This window comes from Choloepus didactylus, chromosome 3 (assembly GCF_015220235.1).
Source record: "Choloepus didactylus isolate mChoDid1 chromosome 3, mChoDid1.pri, whole genome shotgun sequence".
In the NCBI taxonomy this organism is placed as follows: Eukaryota; Metazoa; Chordata; class Mammalia; order Pilosa; family Megalonychidae; genus Choloepus; species Choloepus didactylus.
Genome location: NC_051309.1, coordinates 157,420,135 through 157,436,723, shown reverse-complemented (window position 1 = coordinate 157,436,723; position 16,589 = coordinate 157,420,135). Strand labels below are relative to the sequence as shown.

At 38.4% G+C, this 16,589-nt stretch overlaps 1 pseudogene; it reads right to left on the bottom strand.

The window, feature by feature from the left end:
- Positions 1-330: 330 nt before the first annotated feature.
- On the bottom strand, positions 331-908 carry LOC119530506 (annotated as a pseudogene).
- Positions 909-16,589: the final 15,681 nt, after the last annotated feature.

The window sequence follows — 16,589 nt, the reverse complement described above, 5'->3', positions numbered from 1 at the left end:
TAGGTTTTTCTTACTTGCTATGCAAAATGCATTTACCATTCTCTTATTTCAGTCACTCTATCAGTAGGTTAATAGCTGCAAATAGAGCTAATAATGAATTTGATCTCACAAAAAAAAAACAAAAACAATAATCAGTAGTTTGCTAAATAACCTGTCTATCCTGCCTAGAAGATTCAGAAAGGTAAGGACACAAAATATGTAGGTTGAGATGTCTGTCAAGTTGTTTCTTGACAAAGACAGTAATGGTCTTGTCTCTGCACACAAACCAACCATTTTTGTTGACATCTAACACAGTGAGAACAGATTACATAGAGCCTACTTCTCTCTTTATTATATATTTCTGCACAAATCGTTGAGAACAAATGGCACCTTCACTTGATCAGCCACCTCCTTGCCATTTCAGTGCCTCAACAATAGCAAGAGAAAATTCAAAGCTGGTTTCAGGATCCTGGCTGGTAAGAATAAGGCCATCCTTCTCCACAAGATTCTCTGAGTAGCTATAGTGATTTCCATTCATCATTTTGTCTTTAGCAAGTGGGCGTGTTGTAACTTTGCTTCCAAAACCTATTTCATGAGCCTATAAAGCCGTAGGACCTGCACAGATGGTGGCCACGAAGCCCTTCCTCTTTTCTTGTTCCTTCAGTATCTCTCTCTCAGCACCAAACTTGGGTAAATCCCGTGCACCAAGATTACCTCCTGGCAGAACCACCAAATCATATGGTCCTTCTCTTTTGGCATCTTCAAGACTGGCATCAGGACAAATGACAATGTCTCTGCTACACTCTTTTCCAGCCAAATCTGCAAACGGTGACTTTAATTCCGGCTCATCTCATGACATCCACAAGGTTGACCTTCTCCATCTCCTCTGCTCCTTTAGCCAGAATGACCAGAGCTCTTTTGGAAGTCATTTTGTTGTACTTTTTAAAAGACTGAAGCCTCACCTCTCTTCCTACAGACCCAATGTAATTGAATTTTAAACAAGCATTTCTTGCAGTTAAGTATTTCATGTGTCTGGTATTTATACAATATTATCTTAGTAGCATAGATTCATGCTGTTTATTTTCATTGTGGTATACTATTCCATGGTTTGGACAGCCACAATTTATTTATATATTCTACTGTTGGTAGATATTTTTTCAAATTGGGGCTATCATAAAATACTTTGTTAGGAATTTTTTTTACATGTCTTTTAGTGCACATATTCTTTAGCATACATTTACGTTTGATACAGATGTAGAGATGAAATGCTGAGTCCTAGGTGAAGCATATATTCCACTTTAAAGATAATTCTAAAGAGTTTTCATAGAGATACTATCAGCGTAAATGAAAGGTATATTTAATTCATTTTGTATATATATAAAATGAAAGAATTAAACCTGTTCTGAGTTACAAATCCAAAATATCTACTAGAAATGTATAAACATTTAAAAAACCTAATTACTTTCAGTAAAAACAAACAAAAATAGCTCTATCAAACGTTCATTGGAGAATGGGAAGACAGTTTCTTTTCCATGTTAAAATGAGAAAAAGAATTCTTTGCAGGCATGCAATATTTTTAGTTCTTCCAATGGTCAATTATAGAAGCCTCTACTTCTCCTATAGAAATCCGAGGTCCCAAACAGATATTACTTTTTTCCTTGAGCAAAACAGCATCTTTTTTACACTTGAACATATATGTGGTGCTGGGGAATCCATTAATCACAAGATGACTTTCTATCACCAGAAAGGTGATTTTTACAAAAGGAATATATTGTGCCGACACTTGGACTTGATTGTTGTAGCTGGAAAATGACCATGATTAGAGCAGAAAAGCAAAAGGAAATGCATAGGATCCTCCAGAAAGCAAAGTCGTGGCTGAAATTCTTGTCCTAGGCAACAGAAAAACAAGTGGATTTGGTGCTCCTTTATTCTGGCCTGATGTCTTGATTTTCATGTTTTACTCATTCTCCTTTCCATGGGATTTGTCACATACCTGTATGCAATGCAGACTCAAAACAGGGTTGTATATCCAAAATTTGGGAACAGTATCAGGAAAAGCAACTCTGAAATTAAAGAGTTCTGGGCACCAGAAGTCCAAAATCTGAAGGACTGTGCTTCCTCTGAAAGCTGTGGCTTGCCAGCAGTCCATGGTGTTCACATTCTGGCTCTGTCACGTGGCCATCTTCTCTCTCTCTTCTCAGTCTGTGCTCAAATTTAAGTTTCCTCTTCTAACCGACAGTTTCTCACAGAGCAATAGATTGGGTTTTAATTCGGAGTTCTCAGGGAAAAAAAAAAACAAAAAAACTTGGGAGGCTCTGAATGGCGTAAATCTGTGGAAGATAGGACTGAGGTTCTACAGGGAAGTAAGGGCTCAGGGCCATTGTAATTTGGCCATCAGTATTAATATACCTAAATTATACATTCAGGCTTTTGAAAACTGTCACCATCGGTTCCACTCCCCCAAACAAATCCAAATATATTTGCACACAGATCGAATCCAAATTCCCGAGACTAGTACATAAGACTCTTCACAATCTGATCCCAAACACCTTCCATAAATCGTCTTCTGCCCTCTTCCCCTTCATTCTGTTCTCTGGCCCCTTTCTTTCTCTATGTTCCTCAGATAGCTGCTTTATGCCTCTCTCCCACTTCCTACACCATCTCTCTCCCAAACCTTCTTGTTTCTGATTTATTTATGCTCATACAATCTCTCTTTTGGTTTTTGAGATGATTGTTTATCTTATCTGTTTCTCTGCTAGGCTATAATCTTCTTGGGGATGGGCTGGGAGCCATGACATATATGCTAAATAAATGTTTGTTGAAAAAATGCATAACTTTAGTGAGGCTCAAGAACCTTAGACTTGTAGAAAATCAGAATTGGTGAAAACCTGTGCTGGACATCTGTCCATTGTCTACTTAGTCTCTATTTTCCCCTACTGCCCTCTAACAGATGTCAGATTTTTAGGGGGCAGCCAAGCTTCTTCCACACAGCTGAGGTGCCCTAGGCGAAGCAGTTTCCAGCAGTCTGATCAAAAACAACCTCAAGTGTTTTGCGTACAGTGTGAGGCAGACACATTGTCTCTGGATGTGTACCTTCAGGAGATGTTGGCAGCCATCTGGAGTCCACGAGGAGGGACAGGCTGAGGGTGAAACTGACACCAAGGGTGCAGGGATGTAGACAGCCAGGTCCCAGGTGACATCACTGAGGTGGAACCTTAGTCCATCCCTACAGCCTGCCTACCTCTGGGCTCTCATACCCCCTAAGTCAAAAGATCCCCTTGTTTCGTAAGCTACTTTGAGCTTGGTTTTTTGTCCTTGCATTATAAATAGTTCTAATTAATACAGAACAAATTACTTTCCCCCTTCCCACCTCTGTCTGAAAACGGGAAACTGGATCACACCCCAAATTTGTGGTTAACTGGAGACTAGACCCTAGGCCTCTTTACTCCTAGTCCAAACCTCTTTATCGTCAACCCCTTTATTTTAGGCATTTTCAAAGCTGCTACTTTCACTTCTAATCAGAGATGTGATAATTCTAAAAATCTCCTGTTCATGGCTTTATTTTTGAATTTGAGTATAACCGTAATATGGCTTAACAATTATTTACATTTACATAGATGGGTCAGAGCCTGGTGAAGATAATATGCAAATTTATGCAATGCAATCCAAATTAGGCATTTGAGAGGCTTTTTTGTTTTTTTAAAGCAGTAACTTTACATCTATGGCTTTATTTTCATCCCACCCTCCCAAACTTGTTGGGACCAGATTATAGGAATTTAGAGTAAGTTCATAATAATGTGTAGAAAATGTCTAGTTCTGTAAAAACTGGACAGCCAAACATTAAAAGTCACTTCAGTAGCTACATAATTAAGACAAACTTGCAATATAGTCAACTTTAATCAAGATGCTGACGGGCATGCAAAGCCACTTTATCAAAGCAACATAGGAGTGTTCAGGCATATATAATGCATGTTTGGCTATAAAGTACAGTTTAGGATTTCTAGATTCTCTCTAGGCTTGATGCATCCCATTTACAATACGCTCTTCAGCAATACAACTTCTTACCAGCCAATGATCCCCTGATGAAATGTGTATCACAAGTCATGCTTCCCATGGTAAGCTCTGTTAAGTGTCTCTCAATCTAAATAAACTCCCTGCAATGGTTTGGGAGCCAGTGCAAGGCAAAGTTTATCATTTTTGGTTCTCTGTGAAGAATCTGTTAGAACATTCTGTTTACTTATGCAAAGAAGTGCTTTGGATGGACCCAGGTTCCTGAGGGCAGTGGGGAGTCCCAACTGCTCAATATTGCGAGGTTGTGAATATCCTTCCCTTACTTAAGCTTTCTTCTTAGGAGGCCATTCTCTCTCACTCTTGCCCTCTCAGGGAACAACAGCTGCATACACATCACTTACCCTGACACTAGGAAAACAGTCAAGTAGCCTTTTCTAATGCTGTCGTAAATGCCGCTCAGTGACCCACCCCTAGGTCATGCTCACGTGCAATGCAATCTGTTTCCTCCCTTCTGGGCTCTAGCCTCACCTTCATAATGACTTGAGCCGGAGCCAACCTCGGGGCATCTGTTGTTCTACACTCAGGCTTTTAGGGGCATCTGTTCTACACTCAGGCTTTTAGTGGCTGGTAAACACATTGTTTTCCAAGTAAGCTGGTTATACAAACATAAAATTTCCAGGTTGGAAAATTTTGTCAGCGAACATCAAATTCAATCAATGGAATTAACTTCTCTATAATGTACCAGAGAATATTTAATTACGGAAAAAGCCCTAAATTTTTATTTGCTAACATAGAATATAATGCTTTTAAAAACAATAAAAGACCAAATAATCCTTCTCTTTCACATGTTCCTAAGGAAAACCCATACTCTCTCCCCAGACACTGTAGGGGGCACGTAGCAAAACTTCTAGTGCGATCACTAGCACCAAAGCTGAAATGAGAGAGAGGTTGGAGAATCTTGAAGATAAAGATTACAAAGCATGGCCAATGTCTGACAAATCATAGAAAATAAACCAGCTATAAAATTATTTTGTTAGTCACTGGGAATATTGGAATGAATATACAAGAAATCTCAGCAGATTACACATTTTAGAAGTGGGCTGCAACTTTCCAAAATTATGACCTAGTGCTATTTTCTTCGAGTCATCAGAAAACCATACCTGTAGTCCAAATATGCCATCTCTCAAAATGTACATGGTTTAAATTTAGACAGAAGGACATAGGTTGGATTTGTGGTTTATTGTGTTCACCATGCCAGTGCAAGAAAAGGCTTCTCTTTTTAAAGCATGCTTGTTGTTCATGAAATCAATCTAAAAAAGCCAACTCTAAGCAGCCCTGTCTGCCCTTAGAAATCTACTCTGAATTTAACATCTAGTGGCACATAGTATAGCCTCAATAAATATTTTGAAGAGACAAATAAAAATAGATGAATGGTTCCCTTTTTTAATATGTTGTATCCCCTTAAGAAGAGAATTCCAATAGTATTGCCATGTGTCATACTTCTTGCCCTTGGGTTTCTCTCTTTGAAATTTCAAAGAGTGTCTATTAGGTCTAATAGATGGTGGAAAAGTCCATGTTGTTCTTTTCCATAGCCTAAAGATACTGTAAACTAAGAGAATGAGCTTTGGAATCAGACAGGCCTACTTTAGAGCCTGTGCTCTGCTTTTGCTAGTTCTGTGTGATCTCAAATTCCCTGGGACCCCTTTCCTCATTTATAACATGGGGTGAAAATACCTCCCTCCTAGGCTAGTTGGGAGGATTGCATGGAATAACATATCCAAGAAATTTAATATACCACCTGTTGGGGATTGAATCAAGCCCCCTACATAAGGAATGTTCAGGTTCCAAGCCCTGATCCTGCAGGTGTGAACCCCTTCGTAAACAGGAGCTTTGAAGATGCTATTAGTTGAGGTGTGCTCAAATGGATGAAGGTGAGCCTTAATCCAATAGGGCAGAAATCCTTACAAGCAAAGGAAATTGGATACAGAAAGGGAAGGCATTGGGAACAGCCAAAAGCTGGACACCAATGGAACCTGGAACTTGGGACTTGGAAGAAGAAAGAGAAGACCAAATACCATGTGCATTGCCATGTGACAGGAAAGCCAAGGGCCAAAGATGGCCAGTGACCAGTCCCAGAATGTCACAGTCTTCAGGTAGAAAGCATCACCTTACTGACACCTTGATTTTGGACTTCTCCTAGCCTCAAAGCCATGAGCCAATAAACTCCCATTGTTTAAGCTAACCCCTTGCATGGTATTTGTTTCAGCAGCTGGGAAACTAGAACACTGCCTGGCTCACAGTAAACACATTTATTATCATTATTTTAATTCTGCCCCTGTGAGAAAGAATCCTTCTTTCTCACGTTTATTTTCATAAGCCTCTCAGTCCTCAAGATAGTTCTATTTTCCTTTTATTCTAGAGATCCACTGACCATCAGTATTGCTTATGATATTCCAGGGACTGTCTACTTTTGTGTTGATTCACATTTTGAATTTTGCCTCCCAATTTTATTTTATTGCTTCTTTTGGCCACAGCAATGTATTGAGATATTATATGCAAGGAGCATTATACAGTGATTACTAGAACTCTTTCTTAGATCTAATTGATGACCCAGAGTCCATCATCTTATGAGTATTATTTGGATACTTCTTCCTAAAAGCAATTCTTTGTATACATCTGTGTTACAGCTTACCTGACAACAAATGTTCTGAGAGATATCGTTTAATTGACTATTTCAGTTTTGCATTTCAAATCTTCCTTCTGTCCCGAAAAATTGAGTGTCACTTTAAACGGTGGAGATTTTATGAAAATATTAATCATGACCAGCACCAGCATTTGTTCTAGGAAGAAACATGGTTAACATGGCTCCAATGAGTTCAGCTTTCTCTTTTTGGTCTTTAAACCAGATCCTCTAATAGTGGTGATGCTTTTTTGTTTGTTTTTTTCAAAAGAAATTTTATATGATAAGAACAATAACTGTAATATTTATGGCAAAGTTTCTTAGTGTGCTTGGTTTTAATTTTGTTGGTCTATTTCTGACATATAGAAGTTCCATATTTTTATTTAATTAACTCTGTGGTTGGTTTTCCCCCCTTAATGACTTCTTTTGTTGCTGTTGAACTGAGAAGTCCTATGAGCAATGAGTTCATCAAAATTTTTTTCTAGGTATTTATGGTTGCCTTTTAAAAGTTTTTTTATCACATTAAGTTTATTGCTCTGTAATTTCTTTGGCATATGTAACAGCTAAGAATATAAAGTAAAAACAAGATAATCGATAGTCTTAGCATCATTTATTAGATAAATTTTCTCCACAGATTTGATTTGCAAAGCCAAGTTTAGCATATACTAAATTTTAAAAATATATTCCAGCTTAACAGATGTTAAAGGGTCATCTTTTATATAGGTCTACTTACTGATTCTTGCACCAGTGCTCTACTGTTTCTTTTGCAGCTTTATAAGATGTTTTACTATCTTAAAGTATAAGTTCCCCCCAATCCATCAGCCTATGCTGTCAGCTCCATCTTTAACATAAATTCAGAATCTGGCATTAATCTGTCTAGAGCCCTCAGCTTCACTACTTGCACTGGGATCCTAGCTAATGACCTAGTTGTCTTCCAGCTTTCACCTTGCACTGCAGAATCTTTCCACCATGCTGCCATCATGGTGCTTCTTTTAAAACCTAAGTTAGATCAGGCCATTGCTCTGCTCGAGAACCTACGGGGCTTCCTTCTTACCCAGAGTACAAATCCTCTGAGGTCTCACATCATCTGAGCCTTACCACTCTTGCCTCACCCTCTTAGCTCCAGACACACACTTTTGCCTCAGGATCCTTTCAACTTTCTGTTTCCTCTGTCTGGAACCAGCTCCTTCTGTTATCTGCATGGTTTGTCCCTCATTTCCTACAAGCTTCTGCTGCTCAAATGTCACCAGAGTCCTTCCCTGAACACCCTGAGAAGTAACCATCCACATATCCTCCCCATTCTCCTCACTCTGCTTTCTTTGTCTTCACAGCACATTTCACCACCTGATATATATGTGTGTATATATGTATATATATATATACACACACACACACAGACACATGTATATGACATATAAATACATACATATTTATGCATATATACACATATTTTTTCTATAGATAGCACAATGAAACTTTATGAGGACAGGGTTTTTTTGGGTGGATTGGTGTTTCCTGTGTCGAGAATTGTGCCTGACATACAGTAAATGCTCAATAAATATCTCCTGCATGAGAGGGCCTGGGAGTTCATCTGCGGTAAATCTTTGATAAGACAAAGAATTCCACCCCCACCCAGGATTGTTGCTCTATTCAGGCTTTGTATTTCATGAGACAAGTAATATTTTCAGATAAAATACATTCATTCACCAAATATTTTCTGAACTCCTCTATGTCCCAGGAACTGTTCTATATGCTGTAGAATCAGCACTGAATATTGAGCTTTAAATTTTTATTAACACAGTGCTTTTCACAAATTAAAAAAATTTAACATTAAAAAATTCACTCCTATTTATTTCTATATCCCCCTTTTCATCTTAAATTTTATTTTTTTGTTTTAATTTTCCTTGATTAAATTTTTATAGTTATTTTTCTATTTTTACAGTCAGAAATGCAAAGCAGTTTAATTTACAAATATAATAATTGACTCTTACAAAGAGCATTCTATTTTTTCTTCCTTTATTTTGTGAGCAGTGCTTATTTTATTGATTTTTAATCTTTATTGCTTAATAAAAGCATGTACAACTATGATCTTATCTCTGTATAAAGTTCTGGTGACAGTTCATAATTTTGCTCTTGTTTTAATGATATTTTAATTATCCCACAATTTGATTTTCAATTTGATCCAACATGTCTTCAGGACAGTCCAGCAGTGTGGCTGGAGTGCAGTGAGTGAAAGACAGAGAGGTACATATATGAATTCAAACATATTAATTATATTATTCCCATATTCCATGAAATATATATTTTTGGACACTTAAAATATCACAGGCTGAGTTGGGCTTGTGAAATTCACGATCAGGTGGAGGCAGAAGGCAGGGGGCAGCACCTGGAGGACTTTCTTCTCAGGACAGATGAAGCAGTCAGGTTCTATTCTAAGGGCAATGGGAAGCGCTTGGGGAATTTTGATGACTGTGCCCTGTCTTATGGTTGTTGGGTGAAGAGTAGATTAAAAGCAGAGTAGATTAAGGCAGACATTAGGGAGATCAGCGAGGAGGCTATGAAAGCCGTCAGGGGGAGAGTGGTGGTCACTTGTGCTAGAGGTGTGGCAGGAGAGAATCAGATGAAGAGGAGACATTTTGAAAGTAGAGGTGATGACACTTACAGTTGGATTAAATACGGAGTATGTGGGAAAGGGGGAAATTAAAATGATTCCTAGTTTTTGGCTTAAGCCCCAGAAGTTTAGGCCATTTACAGAGATGACAAGAGCTGTGAAAATACTAAGGTTTTTTTTTGGGGGGGGGGTGTATTTGGGGGAGGTTAGAAACAAAGAGATCTTATCCACATTAATTTGAATTATGCAATACATCCAAGGGATTTTAATCCCTACTTTTTGCAATTTCCAAGTTAAAAAAAAATCAGATTAGTAAATTCAGGTTATTATATCCAGTTTCTAGCTATGCGACCTAAGGCAATTTACTGGATCTCTCTGTGTCTCAGTTTTCTCACCTGGAAAATAGGGATCATAATTATACCTATCTTGTAGGTTTTGTTGTTGAAATTAGATGAGTTACCATGGTAGAAGAGTGTCTAGTACATAAGAAACAATCAGTAAAAGCCATGATTATTATTGTTGTTAACTTTTATGTTTGATCTTTGAAATTTGCTTGGGAAATTTGCATACAATTTTTTGCCTTATTTATAATTCTTACTTAGACAGCTATGTTTAATACATTTCAAGGTGTCCTATCACCATCCTTTTATAGAAAGCTTTCCAACTGTTTAACCCATATTTCTTTTTATTCATTATCATTTTATTTTTTTGGCTTTTATTTTTGAAATAAATCTTGACCACTGTCATAATTTTTTCTAGATGGATATGTGACTTTTTTTCTTCTTTGTAGGCCTGACGTACCAGGGAGTATCATTCTGTGGCCATCTCACACTGAAAACATTTTAGCTGGGGTATTATCTTAGTTTTCCAGGCTGCTATGACAAATATCACCCAATGGGTGGCTTAAACAACAAGCATTTTGTAGTTCACGGTTTTTCAGAGATTAGAAGTCCAAAATCATGGCATCAGCAGGGCCATGCTTTCTCCTGAAGTCTGTGGCCTTCTTTTGCTGGCTTGCTGCAATCCCCAGGGTTCTGTGGTTTGTGCCTCAGCCTCCTATTGTGGGGCAATCTCTCTCTCTCTCTCTCTCTCCCCCCTCCTTCCCTCTTTCTCCCCCCCCACCCCCCGTCTGCTCTTCAGGTTTCTGCTGATTTTCTGCTTCTACTTGTGGTCTTCTCTGACTGCCTCTGAATTTCTTCTGCTTATAAAGGCTTCTTGAAATACAGATGAAGGCTCACCCTGATTCAATGGGGCCACACCCAAATAGGATTTTAGAAGACCTCATTCACCAGTGATCCCATACCATAACTGATAAGACATCTTCCAAGGGTCCTTTTCACAAATGGGTTCACAACCACAGGCAAGTGGATTAAGATTAACCATGTCTGTTGTTGGTTACATAATTCAATGTACTGCAGGTATCGTACTTTTAGTTCACAGACTTTTCCTGCAACACTGTCTAGCTATGCTTCCACTATCTTCTGGCCTTTCCTGTGTAAGAGAAGGCCAGAATGGTTTCAGCTGTCTGGAGCTAACCTGCATTTTCTGTCTGGGTATTTGACAGGATATTTACTTCATCCTTATATTTCAATACTTCATTAGCATATGTCTCAGTGGGTATCTCCTTTCAATAATTTTGTCTCAATCAGCACGAGGCCTTGATGGGTTCTGTGGAACACTAAGGACTCGGCAGAGCAAGTGGAAACCACTAGGTTGAGCTCCGCTGAACGGCCATAGGACCGTTCCTGCATGCCAACCCATTCTTTCACACACTAAACCTATGATGTGCACAAAATTACACTCCCAGCAAATACTGCTTTTGGCTTCTCCCCACCTCTGTCCACCCAGATGCAGTACGCACTCAGCAGTCTATCTTTAAATTATTGCTCATTTATTATCTGGGAAATACAGCCTCAGTATGGATAGAAAAAAAATAGGATTGTGGTGGTAGTATTATGCCTACTTTAAAAAATTGCCACGTGTCCCAAAGAAGGAAAACTGCCTTCTTTTCTAATCGGTAAAGGACTCTGGGTCACCACGAGATGTCATTAGTGGAAGGCTCACTGTTTCCTTTTATAGGTAAATAAGGCTGCTATGTTTCAGGGGTGAAGCACAGGGAGGCTCTGAATTTTGCTTTTGTTTTTGTTTTTCCAGATTAGCTCTGTTTATGAAAATTATTCCCTTACCCTAGCAATAGATTATTGCCCTTGTTTTCGTTTTGCATGTCTTTGTATGTATTGAACTGGACCTGGGAACCAGTTATGTGAGGGGCTGCTTCCTTGACATACCATTTTAAACTGTAAAAGTTCTTTGATTTTAGTTTATGTTTTAGTGCTGTCATATTGTTCAGTGCCAGAAAGACTTTTCTCAGAATTTGTATGCCATTTTAGGTCTCCATATTTTTTTAGACTAAACATGATTTCTGTATTTTTTAGGCCTCAAACTGCAATTTACATTATCTGAATTGTTTGCCCACTTAGATCACATTCTCTAGACAGTGTTCAAGTCTTTACTAGGCTGTAGATAAATAGGCTTATTTACAAAATCTTCTATTTATAAAAATCTCTCTTTGGGATAACTGACTGCTTTTTGCAATTCATAAACCTCCTCTAGCTTGAGATGCCTAACTTCAAAATGTTTAATTATGGATGTAAATGCTCTCTTAAAGAAATACAAAATTTCCAGCAATGTACAATATATACCTATTCCACACTAATTTTTATTTTGCTTTTAGTTTTGTTGAAGGAAGTTTGCTCCAGTATATCTTTATAAACTTGATGCTGGAGGCTTTCACTGCAAGTCCTACCAAATGTTCATTTCCTCTCTGAGCCCATTCCTCTTGAGTGGGTGCAAATAAGGTAAGTTTTATCTTTTCAACCAGTAGCATTCAAACAAGACAATTTTGGTATAATCAAATTTTTAGCCCTTTAAAAATAAAAATCAAGATTTCCCTTTAGCAAAAGGGTGATATAAAAAAGGGGAAACGGCATCACAGAGCCAGGAAGTCTAATCCAAAGGATACTCCTAGGGTGACCCTGAGCACGAATTGGAGCTTTGCCTGGATTCAGTCATGTTCCTCCCAAACCACCATACCCCATGTCCCCAGCTCATTAAAATACAAGTGTAGTGTTTGCTTTCCAAAAGACAGTTTATTTAGAAAGTGTACCTTTAAAGTCAGGAACTTGTTTTTCTCTTTTCAAAATTCTGTACCAAAAATACCTTCATTTTTTCTTTTGATATCTGGTAAAAGTATGTGTCTTCATGTCAATTTCAATTTTCTATTATTCATTCATTTTTTTCCTTCAACAAACGTTTATTAGTCACCTGAAGGTTCCAGGCATGTTCTTGGCCGTGGAAGTTCAAAGGTAATTGAGATGCCCTTGTGGAACCCAATAGCTTTACATTTTGAATTGAAGATAAACATGTAAACAAATCTGTGCAATAAAATGTTATAATAAATATAATGGAATGAAAAACATAGATATTAAGTACCAGGGGACACAAAAGAATGAATAGTCAATAATATTAGAATGGGGATAGAGGGAGTTTGAAATGTTATTGTAAGAGAACCAGTGCACAGAAGTAGCTTTGTTACATCACAGTACTTTTTTGGAGGAGTGTGAGTGTTCAAGTTTAGTGACCCCATACTAAAAATTGCCTGAATACTTTTCATAGTAATTATTGAAGAAGGAGAAAGTATACTCAGCTCACAGTACTCTAAGTGCAAACGTTGACAGATTCACGCATCCTCCCTCAGCATGTTTTTAGTGCTTAGGGGAACACTAAAGAGCTGAGATTCTTAAAATCCTGGGCTACAAAAGTAATATGTATTTTTCTATAAATATTACAAAACACAGAATACAGGGGCTACTTTAAAAAAGTAACAAGAGAGAGTATAATCATTTTTTTCAGCTATGAGGATATGGATACTCTGAGCTCCTATTTTCCTTTCCTCACCTTCTACACAAAAAATATTCAATATTAGGAGCAGCCCTGGGAAATAGAACATTTTCTTTTGGATATTGTTTATTAGGTTGAAGAGAAAACCTTCCAATGTTGTCAAAAATTTCCCCTGAAAATATACCCTTGAACACTAATTACATTTTGTCACACTGCAAAATAACATGATTTCACTTCCTCTACTCCATGGATTGCCAAAGTGGAAGCAGAAATTACTTTGTGGCCCACCACCATGGAGAGAAAGTGGTTCTTCTCACATGGCATAATGCGGGCCTCAATCATTCCAACTCTCTCTCGCCCTTGTTTAAGTATAGCTTAGGAACTTGTGCTAGGTGGGGTTGTTGCTAAATGGGACATGCTATTTTTCACAGAGAGCTTGTGGGACACCCAAGTAGGCCACCAGGGTGTTGGGAGAACCAGAAAAAAATCAACGACAACAAAGGTACGAGAACCCTCTCCCCACTCCTCCCTCCAATTGCAGGGTTATCAACCAGAGCCCCGGAAAGACTAGTGGCCCAAGGATTTGTGTTTTGGATGAGAGAAAAGCAGAAGAGTGGGAAGCACCATTACAGAAAATGGGTCCTATTAAATACCCAAAGCAAGTTTAAGACATTTCAAAAGATTTCCTGTTAAAAAAAACACACTGTTTTGCTTTCCATGAAAAATTCATGAAACAAAACCCAGGAATTTCTCACAGTGCACCCAGGGGCATGGGTGTTTTCACTTTGGAGCCAGATGAATGAGAGACAAGTAATGTGGTCTATTGTTACTGTGAGCATGAATATATAATATGCCTAGACACTTAGGAACTCTTTTTAGACATATCCCTCTTTTAAAATGCAGGACATTCATGGCAAGCTCTCCTGTGTGATCAAGTGCAGGTCTCAAAGCTCAACCCAAAACTGAAGAGGGGCAGGTTGACCTTCCTCCTTATCTGTAAGCTTGGCAGATGCTATCACTGCTCAGGAAAATCTCTTCAGTTTAAAAACCATGTGTGGCTGCAGAATTCCCTGGAAGGATTTCCTTGCATATTCTTTGGGCAAAGAGTTGTTGAGTTATCCCTCCCCTGCACCTTCTCGTGGTGGTCACTCTCTCCCCACCAGCATGCTAGAGAGAAACTAGATTGATCATTTCAGTCACCAGTGACAGAACTCACCCAGAACAATGTGGTTGTCGCATGGGGCTTGACGGTAAGTGTACAGATGGCAAATTTAAAAACACACAGAGAGGTCGTTTCTGAAGTCCCCCAGCAGGCTAAAATCCCCTGCGTTAATTGTCAGGCTCCTTCCAAGTTTGAGGAAGCACAAGCAGCCTTCCAGAGGTCTATGATAATCAAGACACAATTTGTGGGAACAAGAAGTTATGAAAACAGTTTTTGCTTTTAACTGTATGGTCTGATTCCTCTGATTCTTAAATTAAGGGTCATTCTGAGTTTTTTTAAATCTCTTTTGTGTTTCTCCACCGCACCACTTTTCACCCACTCGACTTCCTGTTCCTCTCTTGCATCCAGTTCTTTGTATAATTTGGCACCTTGTACCTTCACATGTCCGGAACACTTCCTGAGCAAATATTTTATTGAACTTCCTAAAAATATGCAGGTAGAATAAAAATATGGCCAGGTAAATAAAGGCGACGGAGTGCTGATGTTTACTAGAAAACATACCTCAACATGCTGTTGGAAGATTCTCTGATTCTGTCTTCACTGTGCTGCTTTCTAGTGTTAAAAATGTCAGTAAAATAGAAATAAACTTTCCTCTTGACTTTTCGAACATCAACTTCCATAGTAATATGTTTTTTCAAAGTTCAGAACAGCCTGTTCTGCCATAATGTAATGGTTGTATTGCTCAAAAATTCCGTTATCAAAAAACATTGCACTATGAAAAAAAAAATCACTTCAATGGGAAAGATATGGGAAGGCATTTAAGAGATTCAGATTTTCAATAATAAAGTTAATTTTTCTAGCGATAATGTAAAGAAGTGTTTGGGTGTGGGTTTATTTTGAAAAAATAGCTTATAGTTACTTAGATATAAAACCTAAAGTTTGCTTGTATCTATCTTTTCCTATTGCTATCAATACTATCCTTAACTCCACTTCTTTATACATTTTATCTCCATTATCGCTTTTATCACTCAACAGTAAGATAAACCAAGCAAAAAGCCACCAAAGGATCTCTTGTCATTAGGGCAACAGCTTTTTTACTAGCTAGGTGCTAATTCCTGTTCACAATTGTGCTAGTAGTTGAAGCAATGGGGGTAAAAGCAAATCATGCTTCTTCATTAATCAATTTAATTATAGCTAACTGGTTTTATGGGAAGTTGTACTGTATTTGAAGATGCGAAAGGCAAGCTGTGAGTTAAAATTAAACATACATTGATTTTGGATCAAAACAGGCAGCCTTTCTGAGGATGAAATATTATCTAACTATTGACATTCACTGAGAATCTTTTATTTTTTGTATGTTATAAACAATTGAGACAGTAGCCAAAAATGGTCTTTTCTCAGGAATGCTCAGTCTTTCTCCTGGAAGTTTATTTTTGTCTTATTTTTGCCTTTCCTTTTTAATGGGATTAAAATGCTAACTTTGCCTCTTTGTAATTGTTTATCACTGCACATTTAAAAAATAATGGGATTTAATGGCTGTGTCTAAAATTTATGATGATTAGGATTAATTTTTTTTAAGTCTATTTTCAAGAAAGACTGCAGTACTGGGAAGAAGCTGCACAGACTTAAATGAGGGTGAACCAGGTATTACTAAACAGCTTTTCCAAAGAAGGGAACTCTGAGTTAAAGGAAAGTAAGCAAAATTCCTTTTTTTTCCCTGGTCACTAAAGAGACCAGTTTGCTTGCCAAGTGAAAACTCCAAGTCCCAAGAAATACCCTAAACACAGAAAAATAAGCACATAGATGAATGCCTCCCCTTTTCCTCGTTGGTCTGAGGCCGACTGACAGCACCAGGTGGCAGCCCTCGGGAGCTGCCTGCTGCAGATGCCCTACCTGACAGCCAAAGCTGGCAGGAATTAAGCAGAAACATGTGCTTCCTGTGGAGGGCAACGGTCAGCAGGTGGGATCATCAGACTGCCTTACTGAGCCCGTCCTCCTGTGTGGTCAGCTGGGCCGCCCTGCTCGTGGGCACTGAGGCCCGGGAACAGGACATTTTCTCAGTGCTGCTCTGGAAGCTGTTCAAATGCAATTATGCTGTATGTCGTTGCGGAATAGATGACTTAGAGGTTCCACACAAATTGAATTTTGAGGCCAGCCTGAAATGACATTACATGTGGGGGCTTTGACAAAAGCCTGTCTCAATCGCTGTGCATTCCCCTCAGGGTCATCTTTCTTTAATCATTCAC